This window comes from Palaemon carinicauda, chromosome 19 (genome assembly GCF_036898095.1).
Source record: "Palaemon carinicauda isolate YSFRI2023 chromosome 19, ASM3689809v2, whole genome shotgun sequence".
Taxonomy (NCBI): domain Eukaryota; kingdom Metazoa; phylum Arthropoda; class Malacostraca; order Decapoda; family Palaemonidae; genus Palaemon; species Palaemon carinicauda.
Genome location: NC_090743.1, coordinates 118,356,559 through 118,376,539, shown reverse-complemented (window position 1 = coordinate 118,376,539; position 19,981 = coordinate 118,356,559).

Sequence of the window (19,981 nt, the reverse complement as noted above, 5' to 3'; positions counted from 1 at the left end):
TCGCATATATATATATATATATATATATATATATATATATATATACAACAAATTCCGCCGTTTCTTGTCGATTGAAGGACAAAGGCCTCAGACATGTTAATTTTGTGAATCATGTCCGGGGATTGATCAGTTTTCATATATATATATATATATATATATATATATATATATATATATATATATATATATATGTATATATATATATATATATATATATATATGTGTGTGTATATATATATATATATATATATATATATATATATATACATATATATACACACAGTATATATATATATATATATATATATATATATATATACACACACAGTATATATATATACATATATTATATATATATATATGTATATATACACAGTATATATATATATATATATATATATATATATATATATATATAATAAATATATATATACACAGTATATATAGTGTATATATATATGTATATATCTAAATACATCCAAAATCGATATCTTTCCGTAAAAACAAACACGATTTATTCTAATGGGCTTTTGTTTACTGTAGATCTACAGCAAGGACTTTAATCGCTGTATGTGACTGCAGCACATACTGTCCATAACATCAGAAAAAAAAAAAAAAAAAAACTAATTCCCATATAAATTTCACTTCGATGCTCAACCTCACCTACTAAGAGAGAGAGAGAGAGAGAGAGAGAGAGAGAGGGGGGTGCCTACTTGAGAAAGTAATAACACCAAAAAACAATAACAATTACTGTTCTTAAAATATTTAATTTTGATTGTTTATTACTTCTCATGTAGTTTATTTATCCTTGTTTCTTTTCCTCACTGGGCAATTATTTCCTGTTGGAACCCTTCAGCTTGTAGCATCCTACTTTTCCAATTAGGGTTATAGCTTAGAATGAAATAATAATAATAATAATAATAATAATAATAATAATAATAATAATAATAATAATAATAATAATAATAATAATAATAACACTTGAAGACGTCTCATGTGAAACTGAAATTCCAGAAACAATCCCAAAGGTTAACAATTCATCTCTAGCCAGACCTTGAAGAGCATCATAACCAGACTCACAGTCACTAGGTGAGAAGCGGATCACCTTGTCAGACGCTGGTATAAATCTTCGTAAAAAAATATAAAAATTTTTGTTCAAGTAGACCCAAAAAGAGGATCGCTACTTGAAAGGTTCTGGTAAGACAGTAAAGTAATGCCAGTTAAACTCACTTTAAACCTTGGAGTACAAACCCGTGTTTATGTTGACAGAGGATGACTGATTTGTGTCTGCATATTTAGCACACAAGTGAGACTTTTTTTATTAAGAGTCTGTCTTCAACCCATTACAGTTGAGGCTTTTTGCTTTGAGATATTAAGAGAATTTAGCTTGAGAATCCAACTAAACGCATCAAGTTGTCTCTACTTATCATTATTACTTGCTAAGCTACAACCCTAATTGGAAAAGCAGTGTGCCATAAGCCCAAGGGGTCCAAGAGGGAAAAATAGCCCAGTGAGCAAAGTAAATAAGACAACATAGAAAACTATGCCTGAATGTACTATCAATCACGAGAACTCTAACCTCTAACCTAAGACAGTGGAAGACCATGGTAAAGAGGCTATGGCACGACCCAAGACTGGAGAATAATGGTTTGATATTGGTAAGTTTTTCTCCTAGAAGAGCTGTTTACCATAGCTGAAGAGTCTCTTCTGCCCTTATCAAGTGGAAAGTAGCCGCTGAACAATTACAGTGCAGTAGCTAACCCCTTGAGTGGAAGACCATGGTACATAGGCTATGGCACTTAGAACCTCCAATAAGAACTTAGGACACTCCTTTCAGCCATCCAAAATTGATTGAAAAAGGCATTAGGTGGAACATTATTTGTGTAGTAGAGACCCACATTCTCAGCTAGGGACATGATGGGCCTTCAGACATCCTTGGGCACAGGATATTATGTAGCTGCTAGCCAAAGCTTTGCCTCAAGACACCATAACATAGCTACCAGCATGATTTCTAAGTGGTTAATACTTGGAAGCTTCATTTGGATAATAGGAATTCGAATAAATCAAACTTCATGGTGCTGTAAGATTGTGATATTCTGAAAACTAGAAACTGGATAATTCAAGAATATTCTAAGTCTTTTATGATCTACAAGATAATGTTTTAGAGCCATGCTGTTTCTGTAGTAATATTTCTACTCAATTTTTTTTTTTTAAATCCCAATGCAAGCTTGGATTTAACCTTCAGAGACTTAAAAAAATTAATGCTGACTTACTTCAGTTGGCTGATTCTCAAAAACAAAGATTGATCAAAGTATATTGAAAATAAAATCGAGGAAAATGAGAGTTTCTGACAGTTGGACAAGTCCAGAGGTCCACGATAAACCTTTTAAAGGTCATACCAGAGCTAGGGTCAGTGTCAGTATAAAGCAGCTTTTACTCAAAAGCAAAAAAAACATGATATCAAACTAACTTGCAAAGGAATGGTTTAAATGCTGTTACTGTTCTTAGTATATTTTATTTTTATTTTTATTACTTCTCTTGAAGTGGTGTTTTTTTTATTTCCTTGTTTCCTTTCCTCACTGGGCTATTTTCCCCTGTTGAAGCCCTTGGGCTTATAGCATCTTGTTTTTCCAATTGGGGTTATAGCTTGGCTTGTAATAATAATAATAATAATAATAATAATAATAATAATAATAATAATAATAATAATAGAACTTAAAAGCAAGGATACAACTCAATACCTGCCTCTCACTCACTAGGTATTTGGTCAATATCCCAAGTCCATTCACCACGATATACTACATTAATTCTTGGGTACCTCTTGGGACTGTTTTCTCATATCTAATATTTGGTCCTTTGAACCCTTCTTGGAGAATTCCTTGATTCACCAGTGTCTGACTTGGTGCTGGAATGAGATGTATCACAAGGACTCTTATTCGCGTAATTCTATCATAAAGAAAGAGAAAGGAAAATGAATAAAAGATAGCAGTTTATTTCAAAACATGCACAACACAAAGGCAGATATAGTTTTTACATTGTTTATTTCGTGCAGCCATGGAGAAAATTGCATACATTAATATAAATAAGCTTAGATGAAACATTAAATAGATAGATACATAATAGGCTTACAGGAAAATATATGTAGGTAGGTAGATAGGTAGGTATATAGATAGATAGATAGATATAGAATAGGGTTACATGATAAAATAGATACATAGGCTACATACATACGTAGCTATAGAATAGGCTTACATGACAATATATTTATATATATATATATATATATATATATATATATATATATATATATATATATATATATATATATACACTGTTACATGACAAAAATTATAGATTACTAGGTAGAAAGATAAAAAAATAGATAGAAAAAAGATCGATAGATAGCTATAGAAAAGGCTTACATGACAAAAGACAGACAGATAGAAAGATAGATAGATATATATATATATATATATATATATATATATATATATATATATATATATATATATATATATATATATATATATATATATATATATATACACAGCTATAGAATAGGCTTACATGACAAAATAGACAGACAGATAGAAAGATAGATAGATACCTATAGAATAGGCTTACATGACAAAATAGATAGATAGATAGATAGATAGATAGAAAGTACGAATACGTGCGAGAGAAGAAGGGGTCGACTGGGATGGACCATTCACCTTGAAACCTGACAGTTTCCTTTGAAAATACGAGTTCAAGCTGGATCGTGCCTTGAGTGGAGAAAGATAATACCAGATAATGAACATCAAAAACAGCTGGCCCGTGGAGAGAGAGAGAGAGAGAGAGAGAGAGAGAGAGAGAGAGAGAGAGAGAGAGAGAGAGAGAGAGAGTTTTTTCCGTTCCTTCTGGTTGTATCTAGTTACGCTTCTTCCATGCCCTCTGGAACCCAGTGGATAAAATAGTGGTCTGCTAAGTCATTGGTCAGTGATTTGATTACCCTACTGTGTGTTTGCCTTACCCTCTTCTCCCTGTCTTTCCTTTTACCCACTTATCTGTATGTTTCCTTTTACCCACTTCTGTCTGCCTCTCCTTTTACCCACTTCTGTCTGCCTTTCCTTTTACCTACTTTTTTGTGTCTTTTGTTTTACCCACTTCTCTGCCTTTCCTTTTACCTACTTTTTTGTGTCTTTCGTTTTACCCACTTTTCTGTCTCTTTCCCCTTACTCTGCCTTTCCTTTTACCAACTTCTCTTTGTCTGTCCTTTTAAACCCCTCTTTCTGCATTTCCTTTCACTAGCTTCATTCTGCCCTTCCTTTTACCCTCTTCTCTCTGCCTTTCCTTTAACCCACTTCACTGTGTCTTTCATTTTACCCCATTCTCTCTGTCTTTACTTTAACCCCCATTCTCTACCTTTCCTTTTACCCACTCCTTTGTCTTCCATTTTACCCTATTCTCTCTTTCTTTCCTTTTACCCACACTTTTCTGTATCTTTCCTTTTACCCACTTCTCTGTCTTTCCTTATACTCTCTTCTTTTTGCTTTTCCTTTCACCCACTTCTCTCTGCCTTTCCTTTTACTCGCTTCTCTCTGCCTTTCCTCTTACTCACTTCTCTCTATCTTACTTTTTACCCACTTCTATGTCTTTCCTTATACTCTCTTCTCTCTGCCTTTCCTCTTACCCACTTCTCTCTGCCTTTCCTTTTACTCGCTTCTCTCTGCCCTTCCTCTTACTCGCTTCTCTCTATCTTACTTTTTACCCACTTCTATGTCTTTCCTTATACTCTCTTCTCTCTGCCTTTCCTCTTACCCACTTCTCTCTGCCTTTCCTTTTACTCGCTTCTCTCTGCCTTTCCTCTTACTCACTTCTCTCTATCTTACTTTTTACCCACTTCTATGTCTTTCCTTATACTCTCTTCTCTCTGCCTTTCCTCTTACCCACTTCTCTCTGCCTTTCCTTTTACTCGCTTCTCTCTGCCCTTCCTCTTACTCGCTTCTCTCTATCTTACTTTTTACCCACTTCTATGTCTTTCCTTATACTCTCTTCTCTCTGCCTTTCCTCTTACCCACTTCTCTCTGCCTTTCCTTTTACTCGCTTCTCTCTGCCTTTCCTCTTACTCACTTCTCTCTATCTTACTTTTTACCCACTTCTATGTCTTTCCTTATACTCTCTTCTCTCTGCCTTTCCTCTTACCCACTTCTCTCTGCCTTTCCTTTTACTCGCTTCTCTCTGCCCTTCCTCTTACTCACTTCTCTCTATCTTACTTTTTACCCACTTCTATGTCTTTCCTTATACTCTCTTCTCTCTGCCTTTCCTCTTACCCACTTCTCTCTGCCTTTCCTTTTACTCGCTTCTCTCTGCCTTTCCTCTTACTCACTTCTCTCTATCTTACTTTTTACCCACTTCTATGTCTTTCCTTATACTCTCTTCTCTCTGCCTTTCCTCTTACCCACTTCTCTCTGCCTTTCCTTTTACTCGCTTCTCTCTGCCCTTCCTCTTACTCGCTTCTCTCTATCTTACTTTTTACCCACTTCTATGTCTTTCCTTATACTCTCTTCTCTCTGCCTTTCCTCTTACCCACTTCTCTCTGCCTTTCCTTTTACTCGCTTCTCTCTGCCTTTCCTCTTACTCACTTCTCTCTATCTTACTTTTTACCCACTTCTATGTCTTTCCTTATACTCTCTTCTCTCTGCCTTTCCTCTTACCCACTTCTCTCTGCCTTTCCTTTTACTCGCTTCTCTCTGCCCTTCCTCTTACTCGCTTCTCTCTATCTTACTTTTTACCCACTTCTATGTCTTTCCTTATACTCTCTTCTCTCTGCCTTTCCTCTTACCCACTTCTCTCTGCCTTTCCTTTTACTCGCTTCTCTCTGCCTTTCCTCTTACTCACTTCTCTCTATCTTACTTTTTACCCACTTCTATGTCTTTCCTTATACTCTCTTCTCTCTGCCTTTCCTCTTACCCACTTCTCTCTGCCTTTCCTTTTACTCGCTTCTCTCTGCCCTTCCTCTTACTCGCTTCTCTCTATCTTACTTTTTACCCACTTCTATGTCTTTCCTTATACTCTCTTCTCTCTGCCTTTCCTCTTACCCACTTCTCTCTGCCTTTCCTTTTACTCGCTTCTCTCTGCCCTTCCTCTTACTCACTTCTCTCTATCTTACTTTTTACCCACTTCTATGTCTTTCCTTATACTCTCTTCTCTCTGCCTTTCCTCTTACCCACTTCTCTCTGCCTTTCCTTTTACTCGCTTCTCTCTGCCTTTCCTCTTACTCACTTCTCTCTATCTTACTTTTTACCCACTTCTATGTCTTTCCTTATACTCTCTTCTCTCTGCCTTTCCTCTTACCCACTTCTCTCTGCCTTTCCTTTTACTCGCTTCTCTCTGCCCTTCCTCTTACTCACTTCTCTCTATCTTACTTTTTACCCACTTCTATGTCTTTCCTTATACTCTCTTCTCTCTGCCTTTCCTCTTACCCACTTCTCTCTGCCTTTCCTTTTACTCGCTTCTCTCTGCCTTTCCTCTTACTCACTTCTCTCTATCTTACTTTTTACCCACTTCTATGTCTTTCCTTATACTCTCTTCTCTCTGCCTTTCCTCTTACCCACTTCTCTCTGCCTTTCCTTTTACTCGCTTCTCTCTGCCCTTCCTCTTACTCACTTCTCTCTATCTTACTTTTTACCCACTTCTATGTCTTTCCTTATACTCTCTTCTCTCTGCCTTTCCTCTTACCCACTTCTCTCTGCCTTTCCTTTTACTCACTTCTCTCTGTCTTTCCTTTCACCCACTTCTCTTTATCTTTCCTTTTAACCACTTCTCTCTGCCTTTCTTTTTACCCACTTCTCTCTGTCTTTTCTTCAACCCACTTCTATCTGGCTTTTCTTTTACCTTCATTACTATTATTGTTATTTCTAGCCAAGCCACAACCCTAGTTTGAAAAGCAAGACTATTCCTTTTACCCACTTCGCTCTGTCTGTCGTTTTCCCCCGCTCTTTCTGATTTTCCTTTAACACTCTTCTCTTTGCATTTCCTTTTACCCACTTCTCTATATCTTTCCTTTTAACCACTTCTCTCTGCATTTCCTTTTACCCTTTGTTGAGTCTGAGGAACTTGAGGCATTAAAGGGCCATGTTACTGACCTCTGCACGACAACCTCAAAGCGAAGGATTGAATGACAGGCGAATAATGAATTAGCAGGTGTAGCAGTTACTTTGCATGTATAATCATGAAAATTTCCGGGAAAATAGGACAATGGTGGACAAAGCAGGCTAGTCGATAACAAGACAAATGCCGTAAAGAGTACCTTCTTAGTATATCAGGAAAAAATCAGGAAAATTTTCTGGAAAATCATGAAAATGTCAGAAAAAAAAATAGGGAAAATTATGTGTCAGAAAAATTCAGGAAAATATTCTGGAAAATCAGGAAAATGTTCTGGAAAATCATGAAAATGTTAGAAAAAAAATCATGATGAGAAGGAAAATAGTTGCAAAATCCTTCAGGAAAATCATGCAGACCACGGCTATGTAAGAGCCATATCTAAAGCGTGTCTACTACAAGAAAACCAAGAAAAAACAGGAAAATTACGATAAAATCCGTTCGAAAATTTATGCTCAACAAAGTCAATGATCATCATAAAATAAGATAAGGAAAATATTTTTAAAAAAAAGGAAAAAGAAGGAAACTGTAATTAAAACCAGAGGAAAATTGATGAGAAAACTTAGAGATGTATTCATAATCAGAAAAAAATACTAAAAAAAAAAAATATGTAATATAACAATTAAATATACGAATGGCTAAAAACAATTCTGAAAATCTAAGGAAAATTATAAATCTGAGGGGAAATTATGAAAGATTAGGGGAATTAATTCTATAAAGGATTGGAAACATTAATGAAAAATCTAGGGAATAAGGAAAAAAATGAGGGAAATAATTAAAAATCTAGAAATAATGAAAAGGAAAAAAATGAGGGAAATAATTAAAAATCTAGAAATAATGAAAAGGAAAACAAATGAGGGAAATAATTAAAAATCTAGAAATAATGAAAAGGAAAAAATGAGGGAAATAATTAAAAATCTAGAAATAATGAAAAGGAAAACAAATGAGGGAAGTAATTCATATTAAAAATGTCCGGGAAATAATGAACAGAAAATGTTTGGTGAAATAATTAAAAATCTGGAAAATAATGAAAAATTAAGGGAAATAATAAAAAAAATCTTTGAAATAGTGAAAAGAAAAATTTAAGGGAAATGATTAAAAATCTGGGAAAAAATTAATAGAAAAAATAAAGGGAAATATTTAAAAATCAAGGAAATAATGAAAAGAAAAATATGAGGGTAATAATATAGAATCTGGAATATAAGGGAAAAAATGAGGGAGATCATTTTAAAATCTGGAAAATAATGAAAAGAAAAATGAGGAAAATAATAAAAAATCTGGGAAATAATGAAAAGAAAAAATGAGGGAAATAATTAAGAATCATGGAAATAAGGAAAAGAAAAAAAATGAGGGTCATAATTAAAAATATGGGAAATAATAAAAAGAAAAATTTGAGGGAAATAATTAAATATCTGGGAAATAATGAAACAAAAATGAGGGAAATCATAAAAAATCTGGGAAATAGTGAAAAAAAAAATGAGGGAAATAATATAAAACTTGGGAAATAATGAAAAGAAAAAATGAGAAATAATAAAAAATCTGAGAAATAATGAAAAGTAAAATATTAGAGAAATAATTAAAAATCTGAGAAATAATGCAAAGAGAAAATTGTGGGAAATAAAAAAATAAATCTGGGAAACAATGAAAAAATAATGAAAAATAAAAAGAAAATAACAAGGGGGAGAGTAAAAAAAAAATAGACAAATTATTCAAAATCACTAGTAAATAAAGATCAATTTTAAAATCTTGATAAATAAGGGAGAAACATAGAAATAAAGAAAATTAAAGAAAATTATACCAAATTAAATTAAAATGATAATCAGAAAAGTATGAAAAGACAAAGGAAAATAAGAGTAAGCCCCATTGCCAGTTGTGAAGGAAAATTCTCTTGCCTATTACCAAACAAAGAAACCACTTAAAAAAAGAATATGAATCAGGGAAAACTGTAAGGAAAATTGTGGAAAATAAATTCAAAAAATTTCCCAAATAATTAAAATGATGAAACACAAACAAAATTCATGAAATTATTTAAAATAATCATGTATGGAGAAAGGACGCTTCACGTAGGGGTGAATCGGGGCGTGTATGTACCGTAGACTTTACCTGCGATATGCTGCTTCTAATCAATAGTACGCGATGAAGTACTTTCTCTCCCTCCCCTCCCTCTCCCTTACTCCCTATCTGAACAACACACCCCTTTCCAAAACACGCCCCCCGCCCCCCACCCCCCACCAGCTCTGGAACCCCATTTTCCTACAGTACATCGACAGAAGCTGTGGCAGGCAAGTGAGCTACTGTATCGATTTCTGAGTAGGTATAGAATGCGAATCCTATTAAATATGGAAAGGGATCACAACCCTACTAAATAATGGAAGATTTACAACCTTATTAAAGGATAGAGGACTTACAACCCTATTAGATAATAGAAGACTCACACCCTTGTTAAATGATAGAGGACTTACAACACTAGTAATGATAGAGGACTTACAATTCTATGAAATGATAGAGAACTTACAACCTTGTTAAATGATAAATTACTTACAACCCTATCAAATTAAATAGGACTTACAACTTTATCAAATGACAGAAGATTTACAACCTTGTTAAATGATAGAGGACTCACAATCCTATTAAATGATAGACTTACAACCTTGTTAAATGATAGAGGACTTACAACTCTATTAAATGATAGAAGACTTACAACCTTGTTAAATGATAGAAGAGTTACAACCTTGTTAAATGATAGAGGACTTACAACCTTGATAAATGACAGAGGAGTTACAACCTTCTTAAATGACAGAGAAGTTACAACCTTGTTAAATGATAGAGGACTTACAACCCTATTAAATTATATAAAACTTACAACCTTGATAAATGATAGAGGCGTTACAACCTTTTAAAATAACAGAATAGTTACAACCTTGTTAAATGACAGAGGACTTACACCCTTCTTAAATGATAGAGGACTTACAACCCTATTAAATGATAAAAGACTCACAACCTTATTAAATGATAGAGGCGTTATAACCTTGTTACATGACAGAGGAGTTACAACCTTTTTAAATGACAGGGGAGTTAAATCCTTGTTAAATGATAAAGGACTTACAACCCTATTAAATGATAGAAAACTTACAACCTTGTTAAATGACAGAGGAGTTACAACCATTTTAAATGGCTGAGGAGTTACAACCTTGTTAAATGACGGGGGAGTTACAACCTTGTTAAATGATAGAGGACTTATTATTATTATTATTATTATTATTATTATTATTATTCTTATCATTATTACAATTTAAGCTATAACCTTGGTTGGAGAAGCAGGATGCTATAAACCCGAGGGCTCCAACAGGGAAAACAGCCCAGTGAGGAAAGGAAATTATAAGAAAAGTAATTAACAATTAATATAAAATACTTTAAGAACAGTAACAACATTAAAATAAATATTTCATATAAAAACTATAAAAAAAAAAACAAGAGGAAGAGAAACAAGATAGAAAGAGCGTGCCCGAGTGTACCCTCAAGCAGGAGAACTCTAACCCAAGACTGTGGAAGGCCATGGTACAGAGGCTATGACAATACCCAAGACTAGAGAACAATGGTTTGATTTTGGAGTGTGTTTCTCCTAGAAGAGCTGCTTACCATAGCTAAAGTCTCTTCTATCCTTACCAAGAGGAAAGTAGCCCCCGAACAATTGTAGTGCAGTAGTTAACCCCTTAAATGAAAAATAACTGTTTAGTAATCACAGTGTTGGCATGTGTATGAGGACAGAGGAGAATCTGTAAAGAATAGGCCAGACTTTTCGGTGTATGTGTAAGGAAAAACAAAATGAGCGGTAATCAGAGAGAAGAATCAAATATAGTTCTGTCTAGCCTGTCAAAGGACTCAATATCTCTCTAGTGGTACTGTATTATCTCAACGAGTGGCAGGTGCCCTGGCCAACCTACTATCTATATCATATGATAGAAGACTTACAACACTATTAAATGACAGATGACTGATAACCTTGTTAAATTATAGAAGACTTAAAACCCTATCATATGATAAAGGACTTGTAACCTATGATACAGAGAAGGATTCACAACCTTACTAAATATGGAAGGACTTGAAATCCTATTAAATATGGTGGAACTAACAACCCTACTAAGAATGAGAGAATTTACTTGTCTATTATGGAATTACTCATAACCCTTATAAATATTGATATACTTAGAACCCTTTTAAATATGGAAACCCTATTGAATATATAAATTTTGAAACCATATTAAACATGGAAGTACTTAGCCATATTGAAAAAGAAAGGACCCCCTATCCTAGCGACTATTCTTAACAGCGATATTAAATGTAGAAATTACTAGCATAAAACCTCCAGCATTTATGGCATTTAAAGCATAATATTAATATTAGATTTCATGCAAAAATTGCAATTAAAAAATATATTAATGTATGTAAACAAATGGGCCTAGTGCAAACACACTTGTGCATGTAAGGCACAAATACCCATAAAAAGACTAGTACATGGTAGATGGTAGAGTAGAAACTATTTGATAAAAAAAACCATACTACAATTTTCTAAAAATCACTTCCCGAATGAAGAGTCACTTTAAATTCCCGCAAATGCCACCAGATTTTACAATATGCTGTCAAGAAGATACCAGATGTAACCACAACTCCAAATATTCAATGTTCAAGTTGCCAGAGGTCACCATACCCCAAAGGAATATAATTGTACTATATAAGGCATCTGCTGAAGGTCACCCGACATAGTTACACATATGACCTTTGATTAACTGAGGTCACTAAAGCTAAAGATGTAAAGCATACACTGTTAAAGAAAAAAACAGTTTTAATCTGAAATTCTTCGTAAAAATATACTGTTCTCAACCGTATTTCAGTGAAATACAGGCGACCGCAATTCTACCATAATTTGTTATTATCTTTTACTGGTTGATGACTGTAATATCACTCCTTTACATCAATATATCCATTTTTAAAACGGTATATGCCTGGCAAAATTTACTCCATGATTTTTACCGTTTTTTAAGGCAAATCTTTAACATTGTAAAGTTCACTTAGCATCAGAAAAAAACTGTGAAAAAGAAAACTATTCATTACCAGATGCCATCCTAGTTCACAACAAATCAAAAGCTGCAAGAGCTTGCATTGCACAAATCAATCGTCACAAGATCGAATTAGAACTCTGAGATTATGAAAAATTACCAGATGCCACCATAGATCACAATTTGCAATCTAGAAGCAATAAGAAGCTACTGGGGATCAAAATTTGCTATCTAAAAGTTGCCAGATGGACACAGAAATCACAATTTGCAATTAGCAAGTTGCCAGATACCACAAAAAAATCACAATTTGCAATTCGCAAGTTGACAGATGTCCAAAAAAAATTACAATTTGCGATTAACAAGTTGCTAGATGGACATTGGACACAGAAATCACAATTTGCAATGCACAAGTTGCCAGGTAGATACAGAAATCACAATCTGCAATTTACAAGTTGCCAGATGAACACAAAAATCATAATTTGCAATTCACAAAATGTCGGATGCCCCAAAAGATCACAATTTGCGATTCACAAGTTGCCAGATGGACACAGAAATCACAATAATTTGCAATTTACAAGTTGCCAGATACCCCAAAAGATCACAATTTGCAATTCACAAGTAGGCAGATGCCCCCCAAAAAATCACAATTTGCGATTCACAAGTTGCCACATTGACACATATCACAATTTGCAATTTGCAAGATCCCAGATACCACAAAAGATCACAATTTGCGATTCACAAATTGCCAGATAGACAAAAATCACAATTTGCACTTCACAAGTTGCTAGATACCACAAAAGATCACAATTTGCAATTCAAAAATTGCCAGATGGACACAAATCACAATTTGCTAGATACCACAAAAGATCACATAATCCTATTCATAAATTGCCAGATGGACACAGAAATCAGAATTTGTAATTCACAAGTTACCAGAAGCCACTGGCAATTAAAATTTGCTCTTGAAAAGTTGCAAGATGCCCCTAACTATCAAAATTTGCGATTCACAAATTGCCAAATGGACACAGAAATCACAATTGGTAATTCACAAGTTACCAGAAGCCCCTGGCAATCAAAATTTTCTCTTCAAAAGTTGTAAGACGCCCCTAACTATCAAAATTTGCGATTCACAAGTTGCCAAATGGACACAGAAATCACAATTTGTAATTCAAAACCTGTTGGATACTGCCAGATATCACAATTTGCAATTCAAATGTTATTAGATACTGCCAAATATCACAATTTGTAATTCAAAAGTTATTAGATACAGCCAGATATCACAATTTGCAATTCAAAAGCTGTTAGTTACTACCAAAGAGCACAATTTGCAATTCAAAAGTTGTTAGATACTGCCAGACATCACAATTTGCAATTCAAAAGTTGTTAGATACTGCCAGATATCACAATTTGCAATTCAAATGTTGTTGGTACAGCCAAATAACACAATTTGCAATTCAAAAGTTGTTAGATACTGCCAAATAGCACAATTTGCAATTCAAAAGTTGTTAGATACTGCCAAATAGCACAATTTGCAATTCAAAAGTTGTTATATACTACCAGATATCACAATTTGCAATTCAAAAGTTGTTAGATACTGCCAAATAGCACAATTTGCAATTCAAAAGTTGTTATATACTACCAGATATCATAATTTGCCATTCAAAAGTTGTTAGATACTGCCAAATAGCACAATTTGCAATTCAAAAGTTGTTAGATACTGCCAAATAGCACAATTTGCAATTCAAAAGTTGTTAGATACTGCCAAATAGCACAATTTGCAATTCAAAAGTTGTTAGATACTGCCAAATAGCACAATTTGCAATTCAAAAGTTGTTAGATACTGCCAAATAGCACAATTTGCAATTCAAAAGTTGTTAGATACTGCCAAATAGCACAATTTGTAATTCAAAAGTTGTTAGATACTGTCAAATAGCACAATTTGCAATTCAAAAGTTGTTAGATACTGCCAAATAGCACAATTTGCAATTCAAAAGTTGTTATATACTACCAGATATCACAATTTGCCATTCAAAAGCTGTTAGATACTGCCAGATATCACAATTTGTAATTCAAAAGTTGTTAGATACTACCAGATAACACAATCTGCAATTCAAAATTTCTCATAATTACAAAAGCTCATAACATATAATCTAATCATTTACCTATCGCTTAGGAGCCTCTGAATTACGTACTGAATGGAGAAAGGTATTGATGAAAATGTTGATGATAAAATAAAATGGAATCAAAGACTATGATACTGAGGAGAAAGATTTCCCTCTGGATAAAAAGGGAATAATATTAATAATATCATTATATATAGTCAAGCTAAAGTAATAATAATAATAATAATAATAATAATAATAATAATAATAATAATAACAAAACAATAATAAAACAATAAGATTCATATAATAATAACATAAATTAGAAGGAAAAAAAACTTGAGAGAGAGAGAGAGAGAGAGAGAGAGAGAGAGAGAGAGAGAGAGAGAGAGAGAGAGAGAGAGAGAGAGAGAGAGAGAGAGTATCAGTCAGTCTTTTCCTTTGTCTGTATTCTACCTGTCCCAGGGTCCCACCTCCTCACAGGACCCGATCTGCTTTGTTCGCGAGGTTTTTGACAGAAAGGGTTTGTAGGTTCAAACCACCGTAGGCCCCCTGGGGATAGAGGGACATAGGGTTGTATTGTAGGAGGGGGGTATAATCCATGACCTGTTGGGGAGTGGGGAGAGGGTTGAAACTTATGAAGAAATTTAAATACTGAGGTAAACAGTTGAATATACTATTTAGATAGACTTGTGAATAATTTGAAGAAATGTGTTGTGGAGTTACAACTATTTTATACTACTTGTTATTAGCAAATATAACTTATGGTTTTCAGACAAAAAGTATTCACAAATTCTATTAATCTTAGAATATATATATATATATATATATATATATATATATATATATATATATATATATATATATATTCTCCCTTCCCTATGCTTAAAATGGCTGTCATAATAATAATAATAAGAAGAAGAACAAGAACAAGGAGAAAAATAAAAACAACAAAGGTAACAACCTTGAAAGTAATTACAATCGCAGTGGATAATGTTACTACGAACAACACCTGAAATTCCCAAAATCATCACAGTTCACCCACTCGCAAAAGAGAGAGAGAGAGAGAGAGAGAGAGAGAGAGATAACAATTGTGTGACACTGGTTTATAACAATAAGACGTGTGTTCACCTGCGTTCAATAAAAAAACCCACGAACACTCACCTGTAAATTCCTAACAGATGACAGGTGGCATAACGTCTAAGGACACAAGTACATAATAAATGCATTATTCGCTCATGCATATGAGCATAAACAAAGACACACACAAAGGCTAAATAAACATACAGATAAGACCAAGTTTAAAGGACGAACTCCTACTTTGTACCTTGAACAACCGACCTAAAGAGTTACAAGGATTTTGGATGTCTCAAAGAATTTTTTAGTCCATCGGGGAGACTCCATTTGGGTTGAGCGAATTAATTTAAACGTTCAAGAGAGTTTTTATGATCTTGTCTAACTTATTCTTGCAGTCGTTTACCGTGTTATTGATCACTACCTCCACTGGAAGTCTATTCCACGTATTTGCTATTTTGTATGTAGAGAAATTACCAAACTGAGTGGTATATCTTTTTAATTCTAGTTTGCGTCCAACACCTCTGGACTGATTTGTGCTAAGCATGAGAAAGTTGTAGTCTACATTTGTTATTCCTTTAGAGAGAGAGAGAGAGAGAGAGAGAGAGAGAGAGAGAGAGAGAGATTAATTTCCCACAGGTATGTTTGTGGGAGCAAGTATAATGGTTACATTGACTGCTGGATCCTAGAGCTGGGAGGTACAGATTACCAAGGCTAGCCAGATGTCTTAACCCCAGGAGCGACATTACATAACGAATATTGCAATCGTTGACCAAGTTGCTTATCTTGTCTGAGAGAGAGAGAGAGAGAGAGAGAGAGAGAGAGAGAGAGAGAGAGAGAGAGAGAGAGAGAGAGCCAGCTGTTTTAATCTGGTAAATACAGGAATGATCTTAATTTATTTCACGCGACCTTTTTTATGAAAGACATCGAGGTAGAAGTTTCTATTCTATTTGAATGAAGATAACTTTCATTTAAACATAAGATAATTGAGATAACTCCCTACGACGAATAACAAAAAATGATGAATTTCCAAAACAATGAAATCTTGATCCTGGGAAGTTTAAGATGAAGACTTGTTCATTCAAAAACTGCGAAAATTTTTATTTGCCTCATGTACCCTTGAAAATTTCATAATCTTTTTTAGGAATATAATTGACCTATTCTATATATCACTCAAACCTTGTCTTTGTGTATTGAAAAACTTCTCTCTCTCTCTCTCTCTCTCTCTCTCTCTCTCTCTCTCTCTCTCTCTCTCTCTCTCTCTCTCTCCTTAAACAACTCATATTACTCTCTCTCCTAAACTCATATTACTCTCTCTCTCTCCTTAAATAACTAATTTTACTCTCTCTCTCTCTCTCCTTAAACTCGCATTGCTCTCTCCCTTTAAACAACTCATATTACTCTCTCTCTCTCTCTCTGTCTCTCTGTCTCTCTCTCTCTCTCTCTCTCTAAACAACTCCTATTACTCAATCTCTCTCCTTAATTCATATTGCTCTCTCTCTCCTTAAACAACTCATATTACTCTCTCCCTCTCTCTCCTTAACTCATCTTGCTCCCTCTCTCATCAAACAAATCATATTACTCTTTCTCTCCTTAACTCATAGCGCCCTCACTCTTTAACTCATATTACTCTCTCTCTCTCTCTCTCTCTCTCTCTCTCTCTCTCTCTCTCTCTCTCTCTCTCCTGCTTAAAAAGGTAACAATACAGACCATATTCATTCTCAATGCCGTTCTTTAATCCTGCTTCTCCCCCTCCCATCGCCCATGACTACCACCCACCCCGTCTCATAGGCCTGAGGGCATCATTTATTTCTTCTTTACTTCTGTTTTTCTTCTTTCTATCAACCTGCTTTCTTCGCTTTCCTCCTCTTCTGTCTTCGTTTTCTTATTTCTCTCCTCTGATCGGAAAGCTCTCGAGGTCGAAGGTCTGTTATGCTCTAAACAAGTAAGTTAACAGCTCTGATTCTGTGAATACTTTCAGACGAGAAGATTTATCGAAGAATTTACCTTCATTACTTAATTAGAGATTATTTGTTTCCTTATTTCCTTTCCTCAACAGGCAATTTTTCCCTGTTAGACCCCTTGGTCTTATAGCACCCTGCTGTTCCTACCAGGGTTGTAGCTTAGCTATTAATAATAATAATAATAATAATAATAATAATAATAATAATAAAAATAATAATAATAATAACAGACCCCACTCTTTTTTTCCATTTGCCATGAAAGGTTAAACATTAAAATACCAATACCCACCCCGGATAAAAGACAAGTCGATACGAACTGGGCCAATGCCCAAATACCTCGAAAAACATAAACAAAGGTTCATAAAATTTGCAACAAATCTCAGACGCCTGATACAGCGGCAATACGACGTGACATGGCCATAAAGGATGACTCCAACGCCATCGGCCTCCACGTAACAGAAGACCCAGGAGATTCCCCCTCCCACCAACCCAACCATATTTCAAATGGCTCCAAAATATACTCTTGCCCAACCTTACCCAAAACCCTATATGGGTACAATGCGTACATACGGATCCTTCCCCAAACTCTTTATGGGTACAACATGTACGTATGAACCACATATAACCTTTGTTGTCTGTTGTTTATTACCAACGTTGAGGTACTTTCCAAAGGAATAGGTCCCGAAAAAGGTAGTCCTCAGGGAATTGTTATTGGAGCATATAGTGGTGCAGTCCTCAGGGAATTGTTATTAGAGCATATAGTGGTGCAGTCCTCAGGGGATTGTTATTGGAGCATATAGCGTTGAAGTCCTCAGGGGATTGTTATTGAAGTATATAGTGTTGCAGTCCTCGGGGGATTTTTTTATTAGAGCATATAGTGGTGCAGTCCTCAGGGGATTTTTATTGGACCATATAGTGTTGCAGTCCTCAGGGGATTGTTATTGGATCATATAGTGTTGTAGTCCTCAAGGGATTGTTTTTGGAGCATATAGTGTTGCAATCCTCAGGGGATTGTTATTGGAGCATATAGTGTTGCAGTCCTCAGGGATTGTTATTGGGCCATTTAGTGTTGCAGTCCTCAGGGGATTGTTATTGGACCATTTAGTGTTGCAATCCTCAGGGGACTGTTATTGGAGCATATAGTGTTGTAGTCCTCAGGGGATTGTTATTGGAGTATATAGTGTTGCAATCCTCAGGGGATTGTTATTGGAGCATATAGTGTTGTAGTCCTCGGGGGATTGTTATTGGAGCATATAGTGTTGCAATCCTCAGGGGATTGTTATTGGAGCATATAATGTTGCAGTCCTCATGGGATTGTTATTGGAGCATATAGTGTTGTAGTCCTCAAGGGATTGTTATTGGAGCATATAGTGTTGCGGTCCTCAAGGGATTGTTATTGGACCATTTAGTGTTACAGTCCTCAGGGGATTGTTACCGGAGCATATAGTGTTGTAGTCCTCAAGGGATTGTTATTGGACCATATAGTGTTGCGGTCCTCAAGGGATTGTTATTGGACCATTTAGTGTTACAGTCCTCAGGGGAATGTTTACTGGAGCATATAGTGTTGTAGTCCTCAAGGGATTGTTATTGGACCATATAGTGTTGCGGTCCTCAAGGGATTGTTATTGGACCATTTAGTGTTGCAGTCATTAGGGGATTGTTATTGGAGCATATACTGTTGCAGTCCTCAGAGGATTGTTATCGGAGCACATAGTGTTGTAGGGCAGGCAGATTACAAAGGAATTCAATGAATTCATTAAGGCCCTATACACATCGTGGCTGTCAGAGGGTTAAGATAAGATAAGACTACAGGAAGGACAAACAGAGAAATGATGTCATATCTCAACTTTCCAATTGATTGTATATATATATATATATATATATATCCCTTTCTGAATGGGGATACCTTAATTTGGTGAAAGGGTTTGTACATCGCCATGATCAGCAAAGCTCCACTATAGTCAGGACCACTCATACTAGGTTGGTTCGCTGTGAGCAATCAGACTAAAATCTCCCACCATCTCCAATCCACTGTGGCCAAAGCGGCGATGAAAATGGATAAACATCAGACATGAGTGAATATACGCTCTCTCTCTCTCTCTCTCTCTCTCTCTCTCTCTCTCTCAAGCAGTTCCTAATATCAATAACGATCAAACTACACAACTATATACGCAAGTGAGAGAGAGAGAGAGAGAGAGAGGAGAGAGAGAGAGAGAGACTTTTAGTGTTAGTTTTAAGATGAACGACAGAATTAAACTTTCGAAACAATTTCTTTAATTAAAAGATTTAGACTCTTCAAGGCTGCGCTTGTAATCTATTACAAGTACACGCGATTGTAATGCAATCTATTATAAGTACACCGGTTGCTCTGATGAATAATATTTCTTACATAGCTTATGAAGGTCTGGCCAGTCAGCTGATGATATTCTCGAGACCTTCTAAATGTTTGGTCTACTTTGGGAATCTCGTTGAAACCAGTTTAGTCTCTTGAAATTGCCCTCAAGGACCGGTTCAGTGTTTTCAAAAATTACATAGAAAGGCTTAATGATAATGGAAGAAAGAATTCTAAGTGTTCTCCACGGAGAAAAATAACTGGTCTGAAGAACGTGATAAGAAGCTATGGAAATTTGATTACTGTCGG